Source organism: Bombus terrestris, chromosome 6, assembly GCF_910591885.1.
Source record: "Bombus terrestris chromosome 6, iyBomTerr1.2, whole genome shotgun sequence".
NCBI classification, from domain to species: Eukaryota; Metazoa; Arthropoda; class Insecta; order Hymenoptera; family Apidae; genus Bombus; species Bombus terrestris.
The window spans coordinates 17,379,298-17,397,378 of record NC_063274.1 but is presented as its reverse complement, the minus strand read 5'-3'; the positions used below and the strand labels follow the sequence as shown (position 1 = coordinate 17,397,378).

At 36.5% G+C, this 18,081-nt stretch overlaps 1 protein-coding gene across 5 annotated transcripts in view; it reads right to left on the bottom strand.

The window, feature by feature from the left end:
• Positions 1 to 16,327, bottom strand: part of LOC100649950 (A disintegrin and metalloproteinase with thrombospondin motifs 4) — an 82,241-nt gene extending 65,914 nt beyond the window's left edge. For 2 of the 5 annotated variants that reach the window (XM_048406942.1, XM_048406938.1), the window contains exons 1-2: positions 15,848 to 16,327; positions 13,901 to 14,227 (exon numbers count right to left, since the gene is read on the bottom strand). The gene's annotated coding sequence lies outside the window, so the exon portion shown is untranslated. Of the gene's footprint in view, positions 1 to 13,900; positions 14,228 to 15,366; positions 15,386 to 15,470; positions 15,489 to 15,847 lie in introns of those variants that run through there. The other 3 variants (XM_048406939.1, XM_048406940.1, XM_048406941.1) reach the window with 3 other exon arrangements.
• Positions 16,328 to 18,081: the final 1,754 nt, after the last annotated feature.

Below are 18,081 nucleotides of genomic sequence, written 5' to 3'. Positions count from 1 at the left end.
ACAGAGTAAGAAGTTTGATTCAATTGTGATCTTTGTAAAACTGATCACGTTCCAGGTATATGTCTGGGAATCGAGGTAAAATTGTGACGCTATAGCGTCAATAACGAGTCACTTTGCATAAATATGAAAAAGGATTTGTTTCAGAGTTTCGGTATATTTGAGAAACAAGAGATTCGCACTTTTTTCCTCTCACAGGTTTCCTAATTGCGATTCGTATCGTTTCAGACTGTTCCACCGAGAGGCCACCTACGTTCACGTGGAGCTCCACGTGAGGGAGAGCTCAATGCTACGCGCAATTGAAAGTAAACTTTTCTATTTTTCCATCGATCACAGCGAGCCACTGGGACCTGTGTAACTTGTAAACCATCGATTCGCTGTATTTTTAATCACAGCACGCCGCGAAACCGTTATGTCGTGTGTCTTACAATCCGTGCGTGTCGTCTTGTACCTTAGACACACGGTTTTGATTGAGCGCTTGCTGTCGGGAAGATCAGTAGAATATTTCAACTCGTTTAAGCAACGACGTGGAATGAAAGAAAATGCGTCTTCCTTTTTGAATGAGTTCGAACGAAGGCCGTTTTTGATTGTATAAAATATAAAGGCAAGAGAATATTATTTGGTAAAATATAAAAAGATAGGTCACAAGTATCTTACTATACCAGCAAGTAAAATATAAGAGAATACATATATCTATACGATAAAAGGTTTGTAAAAATATATTACAACACAGACAAAACACAAAATACTATTTAATTTAAGGAATTGTAAATTTCATGTGTGATACAATGCAAATAAGATGATTTTATTCGCAAGTAATCATAGGAAACATACACCACCAAAGTTTGCTCAAATACATTTAAAATTCAATGACCTTAAACCACATTTAATAACACCCACGCTTCTTGGCCTCACAATAGATACCTGACATCACGGAATATTTTAACTAATCTCATAACTACTCCAAAAATTTCCATTTCCTGGATCGAAAGATAGAACTGAACGAAAATGATGTCAACCTTAACTCAGTGAAACATTGCCAAGGATTTGGTCAGGGGCTTACCAACGATTGCTACACACGCGAAACAACAAACCATATACGTGCAAACGTATACAATGATACGCGAAACAAGTGAAATTAAGAGACACGAAATTTTCCGGCTCCACGAAGCAAGATGATACGAAAATCGCTCGGAACTTTAATGCCAGGTCGTCGCCCGTGACATTTCAAATACTTTCAAGTTACCGTATGGCTCTCCTCTCTCCGCGTACTGTCGATTAAACATGGCGAGAGTCGTCGCAATTATAGCTCGCTGGAAAGGACTTTCGACTAGTAAAGAATCGCCGATTCACTTTTGCAATCGTCGGTCGTTGCACAGCTGATTCGAAGCGGGCAAAACACGGTGCACCGTGAAGCGAGTGTAAATAATTTTCAATTTCCATCATTTTCCAGCATAGATCTCGTTCTCTTGCTGAATCATCAGCCGGTCCACTCTGTTCTAGAGTCCATTTTACCTGGATATTTTCTCCGCGGAAGCTCAGCTATTCGCGGACCGTTCCGTTCGACTTGTCTAGATTGGCTGCAATCGCAACGAGCTGGCCAGTTTCACGTTGTAAAGCCGTCTGTTTGGAGAATGGACGACTGTAATACTGTAACCGTGACCCGTTCGCGAAGTTCGTTTACCAAGTGTAATAACTCGCTTCCGCGGCTTTCGTAGTTTCTCTTTTTTGCGGACGGCCGCCGTCGAACGAGATGGAGCGATCGCAATCTGACGAACGAGCATAACGACGCGGACTAACTTAATAAACCAGTTGCCCATAGTTATATAAATGAATAGCGTAGGCTCGTAAAACATCGCCGCGGTTGCACGCTTCTGTTTTCCGGTAAAAATGAAACGATATTTGTCAAAATGGTTTATTCGATAGCTTCGATTTGATCCAGCAGATTTCATTCGAATCCAGTGTTTAAGGTTTTGCGTTTGAAAAAGAACGCGAGGTGATTCATGGTTGATCTCATAGACTTAGGGTTTTGCAGGATAGACGTTGGAATTTTGGATAATCTGTGTGTGATGGCCTGTTCGTTCTCAAGATCAAGGACTTCGGATGGTTTTGAAATTTATTCGTGGTTCTATGTGATGTCCTACGATCCTCAGGTCCTCATAGTCAGATCTTAAACATCGAAATGCGCTATGGTAGCTGCTACTTCTATATGATTCTCATATTTCTAGATATCCTGTTGTGTAGGATTTTGCACTAAATGCTTTACGACGTCCTATGGTCTCTCGAACTTTGCATCTCGAAATGCCTCTCGTCCTTCTATAGAATCTTTCGATCTCTGGATCTTTCGTAGTGTGTTTCACTAAATGCTCTGTAGCAAAGTCTGCAATCCTAAAATCTTGGTTATTGGTTTTCAAAGACCACTACAAGGGTAATCTATAATTCTAGGGTTTTAATTGTTGGCTTACAGGGACATTCAAATCTCTCGATACCTTCAAATTCAGGCCATTGCGATGTCCATGCATTGTGCAGCGTAATGAGTTCAGTGACTAAAGTTTGTCACAGCTGCGTGCGTGGACTGTAAAATATTTTCCGGCTTATTGAGCATCAAGTCGTAGAAATTAAAATTCTTTAGAACGTTTGATTTCTAAATGTTTTATTATATTTGGAAAAATGATACATCTGAGAGTCTCACGACGCCAAAAGTAGGTATCCAAAATTGTTGAACCTGAGAAGACTCTGGAATAAATCTCACCGACCTGGTGTCTTGATGGTTAATGACGTTGGTGTTCAGATTGTTTCAAAGTGACTTTCACGTTCTGGATGTTCTGAATATCCTGGTACGCCTGGAATGCGTCCGTAGGCGGTCAAGATACCATAGTGTTCGCTTGGCAGAGCTTGAATCATCTACTCTGAGGTTGTAGAAGCCAAGATTACATAATGCTGCTACGCTTCGAGGAACACTATTCATCCCCGATTTGTACACTGGCTTTCTTTCGTCCTCTGAATATATGTTGACACATAACAATGCACAATATAACATTTGCTTTATGTATTTGTCAGCGAAAAGTAATAACATCGTTGGAAGATGGTACTTCCTATTTAAAATATGTATCCACTTTCTCAATTATTTCTTCTAAAGCAAACATCTGTTACTTTATGTACCTACTTCAGTGCAGAGTTGGAGGACAAAAATTATGCTCTATTATTGTCATATATTCTTCAAGCCTGTCCATCGACGCCTTGTACCGTAAAATTTGTATTACATATTTCATATCTTGAAAGTCTCATTCTGGAAATCTAGCAAAATAAGATAATTATTTCACTGTTCATCGAAAATCTCGAAATCATCATAACGGAGAATGGTTTTAATTATTTACGACAGCGATTCGTATTTAAGCGATTGAAAAGTAAAACTGCTGAAATTTATTCCTTGCAAATTTCTAAATCTTGCTAGCAGAACGTTATGATTAATTCTTTAGAAACTGAACAGTTTATCTGATAGAACTGATCGACTTAGCTTCTGTATGGTTCATTTATTCGATAAAAAAGATGGTTGCTTTGAAAGTTCTAATCGATTTAATACTTTCAAATGAAAACAACGTTTAGATTGAAAACGAAGATTACAAATTCTAGTAATGCTTCGAAGCACGCGAATATGGTCGAATAGAACAATAAGTATAACTTAATAAGGACGCGGCGATTACGTAAATGTACTACAAATTCGAAACAGGAATGTTTCTTTCGTAGGAAACATCAGAAATAAGAATAGGTTTAGTGGTGTTTCAAGTCACGAAAAGATGATTCCATTTAATAATAAGTGTAAGTTAATAGACATGCGACCTGTTATATAAATGAACTGTCTGCTCAAAGCAAACATAATTCCACGGTTTTACTTTCCACCTGGAGGAACAGCCATTCAATATCAACACAATGAAAATACTTTCTTTGAAAATTACGACTCACGAGACGTTTGAAATGGCTTTTCGCCAAAGAGAAAAGCGGATTTAAATTAAACTGAAATACAAATAGAAATTTTCTAAGACCAATACGAAGGAAACAGTTTAATGAGAATAAAGTTACATAAGAATAAAAACAGAGTAAACAAAGAACTTGACAATTTTTTAACGCATATACGAACAACGATATTTCGATTCTTACAATTCCATGCCATAATCAACAAGAGTGGAATCTGAAAAAGACTTTCCAAAACGAAAAACTTCATAATCATTGAATCATAATCTTGCTCTCCAACTATAATTCAAACGAGAACCCGAACATCGATCGATCAAAGAATTTGAACCAACGTAGATAACAATGAAAACCACTTTCTCAACGAAGAAAAGTACATCCGTTCAAAATGGGATCAGACTTCGGAGTAAATGAACAATTCAAATCGAGAATGGGCAAAGTATTTTAATCAAAATTCTGCTTTCCAACGATACCTCATACTTCTGTTCGTATTTCAAGCTCTTCTCGAGAACCTGGATCGACGTGATATATAAAGATTAAATCCGAAGAAATTCTACATGGAATAAAAAATTTGGGAATGTCATAAATCACGAATAGACAAAATATTTCAATAAAAATTCTCCTCTCCAAGCATAACTCAATCATTCGATATGCTCTCGAGAACTTCGATCGATATAATATTTAAAAAGCGAATTGAAATGAAATTACAGAGCGAATGAAAAATTCGGCAATGCTTCAAATCACGAGAAAACGATCGAGCACGGCCTACTTCGCGCATGAAACTATTCATCGTGAATACTTATCGAAAGGTTGGTTTTCTCCATGCGTGAAAGTGCCCTGCGATCGAGACAGGACTTTGGCACGAACGAAAAAACGACTGTGGCGATAGTTGGAATATTTATTAAATAAAATTCCATGGTCGTGGGTCGGGATCAAGGAAACCGATCGAACAGCAGACGGAAGGAAACCGACAGTGAATATTTCCGCGCAATTAGTAACAGTTTTGCCCACACGTGAAAGCCGCGAGGAAATTAAATCGGTCGTTCGACCAAAGAAGCGGAAGTCAGCCTTCGGTATATTCTGTGTAACTACGTAATACACAATTATTATTAGTCAGTCGCCGAATCTTTGTTCTTTCGCGTAAACGTAGAATTAGGTAATTCAGTTCTTACGCGAAACTTCTATTCCTTTTTCGCTTGGAGTCAAACTGTTACGTTAGATAAGATGTTTTTTTATCAAACTGAAACGAAGAAATGATTCGAACGAACCGCGTGATCGATGTTACTCGTTGTTCGAGTTTTCTTTAGTTATTCTCGCATCAGATACACCTTTCAGGATCGTTGATTATACTAATTTGTCTTAATGGCTAGCTAAACCTATCACCATTAGTACGAATACAAGTTCTTGTACATGTTCTTCGGAGATCAGACGTAGAGGTGCTTTAATTAGAATTCTTTCATCCGTTCGTACTGTATTTCTTTCCCTTTCTAACACGGTGGTCGAACAATTTCGAGATTGATGATACATAATGTATTTAAAATCAGTTTAATTTTAATCTCTCTTAGGATGAATTTGCTAAGCTCGAAAAAGCCAATAATATCTTTTATTTTTCTAGGGAGACTAACGTAGATAAAATTGATTGATGTTGTAGCGGCACATCAACCGCGATCATATTCTAGCTTTGCAAATACATTTGTACGAGCGTCTCTCGACGATATTTATATTTATTATTCTATTTATGCTAAATATATTTGACTACATTTGACTACATTTGACTACAACACTACGTGACTACACTATTTGACTACACTACTACAACGTAAGAAAGTATTTTATACATTCAGAAGCATGTACTTATTTGCAATAACTTTTCACATTTTCGTATATCAAACGTGGAACAACTAAGCTCGAAAGATGAAGCAATTAGATTGTAGGACAATTGTTTGACTAGAAACAAGGATAGAACTTGTTTCCTTTATATTTTCTACGTCAACAACAAGAAGAACATAACCATGCTAATTTCTAATCTGAAGTAAAGCGAAGGTATATACTAGTGAATTAATAATAATCAATTTCAATTAGTGAATATTTACTCGATGCATCGTTCGCTTTCCGCATTCTAATTAATCGCATTACATCTTTATGATTATAAAACAAGTCAAACTAAAATCGTCGTTTATCTATCGTTCTTCCCACTTTCTATCCATTATGTGAATGTTCCTTTTATTTTCTTTTATTAAAGAACAAGTAAAATCAAATAGACGAACTAAGAGTTGTTTATTCGTTTCAGATGACTCAGAGAAAAATTTCAGATTCGATAGAAATCGAGGTCCAAGTTTCCTAATTTAAGTTTAACAAAATTATCTTAATCCATTCTACGCAAACACGAAATCTCAATTCCTTTTTCGTTTCGCTCGTTTCTCGCGACTTCTCTAATCCATCGTTCCCAAAAAGGAACACGAAACACGAGATATTAATTCGTACTTCTACTTTCATTCTATTCCTTAAACATGAAATACCTATTTCCAAACGGAACTAAAATACAGCGGCGGATAAAAGAAAATTTAAATCGATAGACTATGAATTTTAATAACTTTTGTACTGAAACTTTTTACCATACTGATAACACTCGTTTATTCTGCTTATTCGTCGTTCCTGTTAAATATAAAATTTAGTAAATTTACATCTCATTTTATAAACTTGCTTTTGTCCGCAGTTGTAATTCCATTTGTAAACTAAACTACAATATACCAACGCAATTTTCAGAAAAGAGACTAGGATACCTTGTTCGCTTTCAATTGTCCATGCAAAAGAATACAACGTCCTTTCTCGCCGATTCTTATCCCATAGAAGATCCTGCAACATTCGTCACCCACCTACACCGTTGACAATTATTTTCTCTACTCGTCGCTATTAAGACAAGTGTCCGCTTGCGAGTAAAATTACCACGTTGCTTTGTGAGTGATTTTTCAAGTCGTCGCTCTTATTTCGATAGAGGACAAATTATTTATTTACGTGGAAATAACCAGAACTGTATAAACGATATATCTATTGAAGATTCATAAAATTGAATTCATTTTGTAGGGTAGTCGCTCTCAACGCAGTGACCATTCGCGAGAAATACTCTCGAGAACGGTTGCCGATAATTATGTCTCGAATGGACGTCTATCTGTGGACTCCTCCGAGTGGCAGATTGGTCGTCAGACTGAAACTCCTACGACGCGTTCTCAGCTCGGAACCGCAGAAATCACCCTTTTCCAAATACGATCGTTTAATTAAACGCGACTGTGTCCGACGAACAGATGCAAAAGCACGTGAGCCATATAAGCGATCGGAGCTCGTGTTCGCGTTATACAATCGCAGGCCACGATTTGCCCGTTACGGTGCGTGCATACGAGGCAGCCGGAGATATTGAAAACGAGAGTTTCGATCTGTCCGTGCTCGCTGTTTCACCGCGCGACGAAGGAAAGTGTAACAGGGCGAGAGGATTGTGCCGGAGAATAGAGAAATGAAAGTGGCCGGCCTGTCAATGGACCGACCGTTCATGCACGAAGTCGACATTTAGCGGCAATTAAGGCAAGAACACACAAACGTGCTACTGTTAAGACAGAAAATCTTTTCTGTCAGAACTCTTGGTATTTCGTTGGTCGATTTGACTGATGTGTCGGTATAGTTAGTTATAAATAGACAGCAAAAGATTTTTGTTTCTATGCTACGTGTTGCTATGTGTCTACGTGTTGGATGAAGTTTTCATCGCATTGTTGCGGTATATTTGACGTTGGTTTTGTCACTTTCTTACGGTGATAGTGAATTTTTACGACTTTCTTTCGCCTCGTTTCGTGGTATAGTCTTGAAAGAAATTTAGCGGCTAAAAATGAGAGAAGTAGTTGCCTTTGGTTTCGTAGGTGGTATCGTTAATTCATTAACTGGATCGTCTTGTATATTGGGCCAATGTTATTGGCAAACTTTTACAAATCAAAAGTTGCAAATTATTAAATTTGATAATAAAACAAATAAAACTCTACGGTATATAAATTATTCGATCGCCATCTGTGAAATATTATGAAATTGTACATTGAAGAAAAGATTGACGTGAGAATTTTCAGATTTTTGCTCTTCGGACAAAGCGTAGTTTCCGTAGAGAAATGTCGTCGGGATAAAAAGACGATTTAGAAATCCGAATGTATGTATGCTTCATCGTTTTTCTAACTCGATGTTAACAGTTTTCACTTTCGATCGAAGTGACTTGTGTCGTCGTCGTAATAGTCTTAAATCGTTTTTCCGTGTAATGATTGCAACAAGAAACGTTACATCTCAGGAATAAAAAAGATATTGTCAACCTCGTTATTTTATCAAACTCGTGTTAAAATCACCATTATGAAGATAGTAAATGAATCTTTTGAAACAAAGATTTTAAATAGTCTCTGGGTGAATGTCAAATGGTAATGAAAAAATGGAAATTCGATAATTCAGAAGTCAATGCAACAGCTTTCATGTTTTTGTAAATTCTTCCTATTAGCTCCAATGCTTCATTTCTATTTATTTTAACCCGTCTTTAGAGAATTTAAAGATCCTAAATCGATCGAAGGTTTATTATGACCCCTAAAAAATCACTGGACATATAATAACTATAAAAAAAAATCATTTATTAATTTCTGAACAATCTTGCACCCATTATGCTATTTTCTTTCAAGAGGTTCGTTTAAAAAACCATCTGTTTGTGATTCATGTAGCACTATTAGTAGAGTTCATTGTTAATCAGAATATAATTGAAGCTCGTTCAGTGTTTTTGAAGAAAAAAAATATATTTTTTTATTTTATTTTATTCTTTGCTACATGAATTATATATTATTATATATTATTATATAGATGCAATACATATACATATTATATCTATATTATATACAGGGTGGTTGGTAACTGGCGGTACAAGCGGAAAAGGGATGATTCTACGCGAAAAAAGAAGTCGAAAATATAGAATAAAAATTTTTCGTTTGAGGCTTTGTTTTCGAGAAAATCGACTTTGAATTTTCGTTCGGTACGCGTGCACTTTATCACGTCTCGTTATAACGGATCTCACTGTAGATCGTTGTCTCGATGGATATTGTCGCAGTTTAAGTTTGTTTTTGCCGTAACGAAAAGGATGTATTAGGAATACATAATGAAATAATATGAAGTAATCATAAAGTTTATTATTATAAAAATTGCTGAAAATGTTGCCCATTCTGGCGAACACATACTTCTGCTCTTCTAATTAAATTTCTATGAACATTTTCTAACGTATTCGATTGTTTTAAAGTATGAAAGGCTACAATAATCTTTTCTTTCAATTATATTTCAAAGTCGATTTTCTCGAAAACAAAGCCTCAAACGAAAAATTTTTATTCTATATTTTCGACTTCTTTTTTCGCGTAGAACCATCCCCTTTCCGCTTGTACCACCAGTTACCAACCACCCTGTATATATAAAGACCTATATACGTAGGTCACGAATTTCGAAACTTTCTCACAATGATAATGCTAGATCGTTGGTCGTCTTAAAAAGTGAATCCTTTTTCTAATCTAACCCTTTCGTGCATATACTTTTTCTGTTTGTGTAATAGCAGCAGATGAAAGCATAAAATATTAGACTTAAAATTTAATTTTTAATTCGAATTAAATTTATAAATTTTTAATCAAAAACTAAAAACATATATATGTATATAATCGGATTTCAAATATAATCAGTTAATTTTGGATAAAGCACAGTCTGCTATTCAAGCAGAGCATTTGAATCGTTTTTCGTAAGTGAGAATCGCGAAATTTAATATCATGAGAACGAAAAAGTGCAACATCGTTTTATAGATACGAGTATATAGAATTTTGCGTTTCAGCAAAAATGAATCGTGTTCCTAGAATCGAGCTTTAAGTTACGTTGGTTGTACGCGATGACCGTGTTGATTACGATTTTCTAGCGAGTAAGAATCATTTATGTAAAAGCAGGTACCCGCATCGTGTTTGGAAAAGAGGATGTACGGCAGTGACACGTGGAAATGTTTCCATTGTTGGACAAGGGCAACGTCATTGCTCTTGGTTATTTAATCTATTATTTCCTTTCCACGGTGCCTTTAACGATAGAACAGTTAAACACAGCATCTAAATTTTATTCCAATACGCGTTTCCAATCCAAATTTTTAATTCAATTTGGTTAAATCAAATTTGATTTGAATTTAATTAGAATTTAATGTGTTTTAAGTCAAAGTGTCGATCTTTTAAAATTTCTATTTTAAAAATGTTAAATAACAAAAATTAAATTTCACATTCCACATAATCTAAATATTTCATTTTTCCGGAGAACGTAAGTTCGATTTTCCCGTTAAATAACAGAAATTAAATTTCAAATGTAAATGAAAATACGAGCTTTCCGCTAAAGGAAACACATTTCGGGTCGTAATATATTAATATATTGCGATTATATACGATAGAAAGTAGAAATTAAAGCAAATAGAATAGTTAAAAGTGACTCTACATCAGGTGTTAAATTATTCATTGAAATAGAATCTGAACTTCACACTTCAAAATTCGATTAAATCGTTAAAATTAGTAGAATAAATTAATACGAGAGGGAACTTTCAATGAAGCTATTTCAAAATAGAAGAAACTAACAAGTACTACTATTAACTTTAATTAAACATATTATGGTTGGAATCGCTAATCAATTAAATCTAATTTGATTCTTACATGGTATTTCAACATACTTTGAATTTTATGCAAACCGATACACGCCCAAATAGCTTGTATTACTTCGAAGCGAATGTAAATTCTAGTTTTATTAAGCGCATGAAAATCCAATCTATGTACACATCGTCTAATTAATTAGCTTCTTTTATAGTTTCGGAAACCGATGCTCAATTCCTCGTATGTTCGAACAACGTCACGCATTTCGCTTCCTATAATATACTTCCCCTCTTACGAAACCGCGTTTATTTAACGAAAAGGAACAGTAATACGAAGGAAGAAATCTTAATTTAATCGGCTTTGTGTTCGAGATACGGGCTCGACGCGTGCATAACTCGCATTTTCAAAACGAAAAACCAAGCTAGTATATTCCATTGGCACGATAGTTTGGTAAACACGCTCTCATTGATACCGAAAACAACGAGCGTGTTTCTAGAATGTTTAATCGGTCGAACATGCAGCCTACAATTAAGGAGTAGAAATGGAAAGAAACTAGGGCAAAGAAGTGGAAGTCCACTGCAGGAAAAGTAGCACAAAATTGGCGTTACCAAAATCTTGACATCTACCCTCAATCGATTGCGTTAAATTACAGTCGTAGTGATTGCAGTTATAATAGTAATAGCTGTATCATATGTATAATAACTGGATTACAGATGTTTCTGCAAACTCGTATTTTTATAAACCTAATTAGAAAATCTAAGTTAAAGTTATAGAAGCTAAGTAAAAATTTAGTTCGTTCACTGAATGTTACGCCAAGTAATATGCGTCGTACTTCCGATATTTTATATAGTTTTGTATACGTTACATATTATGCGCATTTTATGCGATTTTGCGATTCTAAATTTCCTATAAATATATAAAAATCCGTAGTGCAATAATAATCGCTTGTATAGTGATGAACGAAAGTACGATGAACTGTATTTTGGCACGGACGAGCTCTTTTGTAAAATTTTTGTTTGACCTTGTAAAAAATACCATTCTTAAATAATTGTATATTATCTAGAATGAAACTATATTAAGTATATACTTGTACGTATATTCTATTTTATCTATAATATTATATATAAATTTCATTTTACAAATACCCCTATAACGAGAAGTACTTTTTTAAACATTTTCAATTGATTTAATCTTTGACCGCATTTTCAAAAATGATTCCACGCTGTCGTAACACGAAACAAATTACAAATAGGTAACAATCTTTCCAAATCTCTTATTTAGAATCATTTTAAGAATCATAGGCACGAGTATGCAAATGACGAATGTTCGTGTTACAACTTAGGATTATGATTAGCGTCATGTGTCAGTTTCACCGACAGCGATGTCAGTTTTTAGCAATTAGGATCGCAATCAGGACAGACGTGATTCACTTGTTACTCGCTCGGCATTCCAATAAAATTCATAAGTGCGCGGCCGTTCAATGTTTATGTAAATGAACAGATTTACGTAATACCGGGTTATCATTGCTTTTTACCTTCTCTAATTATTCCTCCAGCGAATCGGAAGTCGTTTCCTCGATGCAGCATGATCCTTAGCCAACTAATCGATTGGACGCGTTTCACGCGAATAATTGCTTTGTTATGGTTGTTTACAGCGCGGCGAAAAAGGTAAATCGAGGATCGTTAATTGAAAGAAAATAACCAAGGTAGAGGAAATGTGAACTGGCTGAACGAAATAACAATAAAGCGAGAAAGTAATTTATCCACAAGACGAGGTAGCTGCGAAAGTTTTGCCGGTTTATCTATTATTTAAAGATATCGTTGCCTTTTTGAATAAATTACGAACTTACGTAAAAACTAAATCTATATAACAACTGCGCTACGTATATTATTTCGATAAGAGGAAACTAAAATATAAAATCGTGTACGAACGATTTTAAATTCTTGAAACATATTAAATTATCTAATTTCATCCGTAACATATATAATGTTAGTGTAACTAATATGATTGTTAATGACCCTTACAAGTTGATGCATCGATCAAAAGAAAATTAAATTAAAATATCCAAAAAGTGATGGCTTTTTGTTTATTTTATGCCAAATATCGAAGTACGAAGTCCGTTAATACGTCAAGTATGTATATGGTAATGAAGTTATAAATGAAAAAGCATAGCATAATTTCGCTTGAAAATCAAGCACAATTAAATAGCCGAATATTTATACACGAGGAACATGTCAAACTGGTTATTGATGACTTCATAAGAACAGACAATTCTCTGAACAAAGTGTTAATCAGATAAGAAATAAACAAGGAAAGAGTCATAAAATTAAGGGGACAATACTTAATTACATAGAAAAAAAGATGAAAATATTAAAAACGCTTGTTTTATTTCTATTGGTACGTAAAACCGACAAAACTTTTTCATTTCATAATTTGTTCGAATTAAAAGTGAAACCGTGAATAATAGCTGAACGTTAAAGGTTTTATATTTATGCGGAGACTGGTAATTTTACCATTTTTGTTACTGACGCTTCACTTTGGTTCATCTTATCGCGTTCTAAGCGTACGTGCACGAACATTATGCTGCAATTTGATATATATTCTCCGCTATAAACTAGAGGTTTACGAGCCTAATGTTAGAAATTGATCGAATTGAATCTCGTTTGCAAATCATTCCCGACTATAACGTTACCCATTACGTGCCATATTTTTGCCTTGATAGAATGTACTATTGCTATATTAGGAAACTTTCCATCATCTTTTGGCTATTATTGCATACAAGTTGAAGAAAGATTGATACTAGTCAAATGGCGTATTAATTATGTACAAAACAAGCATAATATGTAAAATTACAAAAAAAAGGCATTATATAAAAGGTATAATATACCTTACAATATTTAATATGTAGATGAAGCAAATCTCTGCTTAGATCTACTTCTTCAAACATGCTTATAAAATTATTAATTTGCATAAACATCGACGGTCTAACTATAATGAAAGCACGTAGAGTAGATTAATATTCAAATTTCACAGGCAAATTTATACGCTTCACAGACTAATGCATAAAATGTCCTCTCTCTAAAGTGCCTCTTCAGACATCAGTAACACTTCTAATCATCTCATCACAATTGAATCGAATAGTGAATATAAGAAACGAACAATACAAATACAAAATAAACATATTTATCTATAAATAATCACGAATGATCGTGAAATTCGGTATATTGAAGATACAAAAATCGAAAAAATCATTGTAAAAAAATTCACTCAGAACTTACGTCATTTATAGTCGACAGGCTTGGAACTGCGTCGATCGAGTGCACGATATTCCAGAATCCTCATGTTTCCATCATCGCGGCTGTCGAAGATCTTCGGTGTCGTCACGATGACTGAACCACGAAGAAGGTAATTCAACCCCACGTATCAACGACGTAAAAAATCAAATTTGCTACTATACGGATCGAGGGTGAACCGTGTCTCGATCTTCCCTCAGCTGCCGTCGAATCAAAGGACTTTACTTCCGACGAGACTCCGGTGCGCACCAATTTCCTGATCACTGCACATCAACACACTGCCGGATCCTTTTCGACGCTCGTTTCCTTTGCCTTTGTATTTTTACGTTCGCGAATGCAATGAAAAAAAAGCAAATTTCAATAAAGAAGAGAAAAGAAAAAAAGAAACGTGCACGAGTGAAGACGCGTCTCTTCGTCAGTTTCGATACGAAAAAACTTGTCTTCCCGGTTACGCAAACGCGACAAACGGGCCAAAAATAAAAGTCGCACGCTGAAAACCGGAGAAAATAATGTCTCACGTGCGTCGCGCGCGGAGATTCGCAGCTGACTGCGCTACTATGGTTCGTTATGTCCCCTTCAATAGCAGGTAGCTGCCATCGCCGATTTGACGAAGTACGAGGACGCCTAGGTAAACAAAACGCGGGCTTGTAATGGAAGATATTACAAAGTGAAAAACGATCGAAGTTTTGTTCTGTTTGAAGTTTATTCTTTCAAAGTTGTTGATATCGACGGATTTTTTCCTACAGCACTATACTGAGATACTTTTTAATTTTATATCGAAAGTTTGAATCAATATGAAGAATGGATAAATTCTAATCTTATTCGAGATTTGAAAAATTATATGCAACGTTGAATTAAAGATTTATTATTATAATGTTTGTACTAACTCGTTAAAGGTAAGAGATAGAGCAGGATGTGAGAAATTAGGAATAAATGGTTTCTCTTAAATATAAAATTAGATTTTCTTTAACACGAGTTCGAAAGTAATAAACATGCTCTAATTGAACTAATTTTGAAGCCTGACATTAATTAATCAAATCATAACGAATGATTAATCTATCATCAAAATCAGCTTGCATTACTTTTTTTGTAGTAAAAGGTACAATGTGTTATCGATTGATCTGAGAATGTAACGTTTTCAAACGGCATTCGAATAAAAATGTAAATATTTCGTTTTTTAAAATCTTAATTTCATAAATTTTCAATATCTTAAACAACATAGATTTTTTAATTTATCTTAACAAAAATATCTCAATCGTACATGAAAAAATAGTGTCATTTATATAGATACTAATAACAAATAATAATAATAAAATAATTAATTAATGATAGCTTAATCTATGTATACTACTATTAGAACTATTTGATCATAATTTGTAGAGCGCTATAAAAAATATCCTTAAATTCAAGCACGACAAATATATTCTAGCAACAGACTGAAAAGAAGAAACCTGTCTATTGCCACCGCGAATTACGTTTGGCAATGGCTACGAAATAGCCGCTTCCTGACACTAAGATAAACCTGTGAATCCTATAAGGCCGTGAACGCGTTCACCTTTCAAGTTTCTTATTAACTGTTTTCACCGACCGGTATCTTTAAACGGAGAACACGAAATCGACTACTGTCGACAGGAACAGAAAGACGAGTCGCCTAGCTGTCTATCTCTTTATCGACCGTGTCTGACACGCACACAGTGCCACTGTCGTTAAATGAAACGTTTACGTCAATAGGTTAAACGACAAAAGCTACAAGAGCAACTTGGCAAAGCACACGATCCTTTTCTCCAGTTTTTCAGCATTGCCCGCGGAAAGCAAGCTCGCGCCTGGATATCTGGCACAAGTGCATGTATCCTGTGCACGTACGGAAGACGTGCACTTTCGCTGTCGGTTCGATATTCTCTCTTTCTCGATCTCCGCAGAGAGTGTCCTTACACGATATACAAGTATCCTGCGACACGGCTAATCTGTCGTTCCCTATCCCTTTTCCACTCTTCCTCTCATGGGACGAAAATTTTGCGTGCGACGAAATAAATTCTTTCAATTTTTGTATTCAAAGACAACGAAGGAGACGGGCGATGAAAAAGTCTCGGCAAGCAATTAGATTGCTAGAGACGCGCGTGTCACGCGTTTCCTTCTCCTCTCGTGCGGGACGTTTCCACGGTGCTCGAATCCACGGGCATCTCTTTCCGTCGACGGTACCGTTTTCGTTAATTCGCCCCGTTAGGATGCGGATAACGGATAACGGTCGCACGGCAATGATGGTCGAAAGTCGGCAAAGACCCGAGATCCCGCTTCTCGAGAAGACCGTGATGGACCGACGACGAAACGGAGAGGAGAGGCCGGCGAAAGAACACACACCGCGGATTGGAAATTAATGCGAATGCGCGAGCGGACTCGGTCTAACTGCGGTAGACGATACCCGTCGACGTCGGTAGCAAAAGCAGAAGGTGGGGAAACGATCCAGGGACTGGGGACTACTCGCCACTGCTGGCGATTGTGATTGTTAGCGCACGGTTGTTCGGTGCGTGCACACCGTCGAGACCAGAAGAGAAGGTTGCTCTCCTCGCCTCGGGTCGGTACGTTACTGGCCGACCTGGCTCGTTTCAAAATCGGGAAAGTCGCCGTGATCCAGGAGGGGCTGTCCTTCTTGAGCTGTATCCCCTTTCAACGCTATCGATATCGGTGGAGACCGGTGGACTCTAACGATCACGCTCGATCGCCGTTTCCTCCGGCGTCGATTACGCTTGACGTCTCCTTCGTCCCGAGCAGCTAGATCCTCTCCTTAACTGGCCATTCGTTAGACGAATTCTTTTTGCGGGAACCAGCTAATTTTCTACAATCGATTGGCTCTGTTAGAATTAATTAGGATAGGGAGAGAAAGAGAGAGAGAGAGAGAGAGAGAGAGAGGGGAGAGAGAGAGAGAGAGAGAGAGAGAGAAGAAACCGTACATATGCACGGAGAAAGTACCCGGAGTACCTAAGATAGTCGAGGATAGTGGACGTTTATACTTGTTTCGAGTTACTCCGGCGTGATTTACGGTTTATGATCGAAGATGTTTTTTCGCGCTTCCAGGAACGACGTTTGCCACATTTTAATATTCATGGTGTTACGCAAATTTACCGATTGGCGAACGGTTCGGAGAACAGAAACTCGTCGACAAATTTTCTTTCTGATCTTCTGTTCGGAACAGTACGTTGTATCGCCGGGAGTAAAAATTTCTAAAGGAGTAACATTCGTTCGCGCTAGTTTAAAAAAGAGAATAGTTTCGCATTTGGTAATTTAATATTTGGAGATGTCCGGAATAAAACGGTCTCTTCCTTCTTTTTTCGTTGGCGAGAAGTAAATTATGACGAGTATCAGTATTTAAATATAAAATGAACAGTTTTAGGAGCTGTTATAAATTGGTATTTTATTAGCAACAAATAACTCTATTACTTATATAGAGAAGAATATTATTATTGGGAACTCCAGATTATTTTTCTTCATTTTTTTTTTTAATGTATTATATAACTTTCTTATCTTCTTCAAATATTCCTCTTTCAAGAACAGAAATAAAACATTTAGCTATCCTCAATCGCCTCTATATTTATACAATTTATTAAACAATTAAGTCAATTATCAGTCACTCTCCATTCCCACGATACATTTCCGACCAGATCCTCCCTCGCAAGGACGAGTCACGCCGATCGACGTCTTGTTCTCCGAGAGGAAACGATTGCGGGAACGAAATTGCAGACTACACGGCCGGAAGCGTGTCTACACTTCGCGTGACTTGTCCGAACCAAATCTCGAGGCTCTTGACTCTTGACGGATGTAACATCTAACCATTCTGCGATCCAGAACTAAAAAACATATCTTCCACTGAACTGAAATGTAAAATACGAGAGGAACAAAAAGGGATGACGGGTCTTGTCAGAGCGAGAGACAAAGAACAAAGTAGAAGGGAAACGCTCGAGGCTCTTGATTAGAAGCGATAGTTTTCCGGTTTTCCGTTTGCGAGCCACAGCTGCCTGGCTGCCCCTGCCTTTTCCTTCCTGCTCGCTCTTTCGCCGTGCCACTGACTCGCCTCGCGAGAGGGAAAGTATTTTATACCACGCTTGGCTTGGCAAGAGAAAGGGGACACGGTTCGCTCCTAATTTCTGTTTTAACTCGGTGAACCTATATAT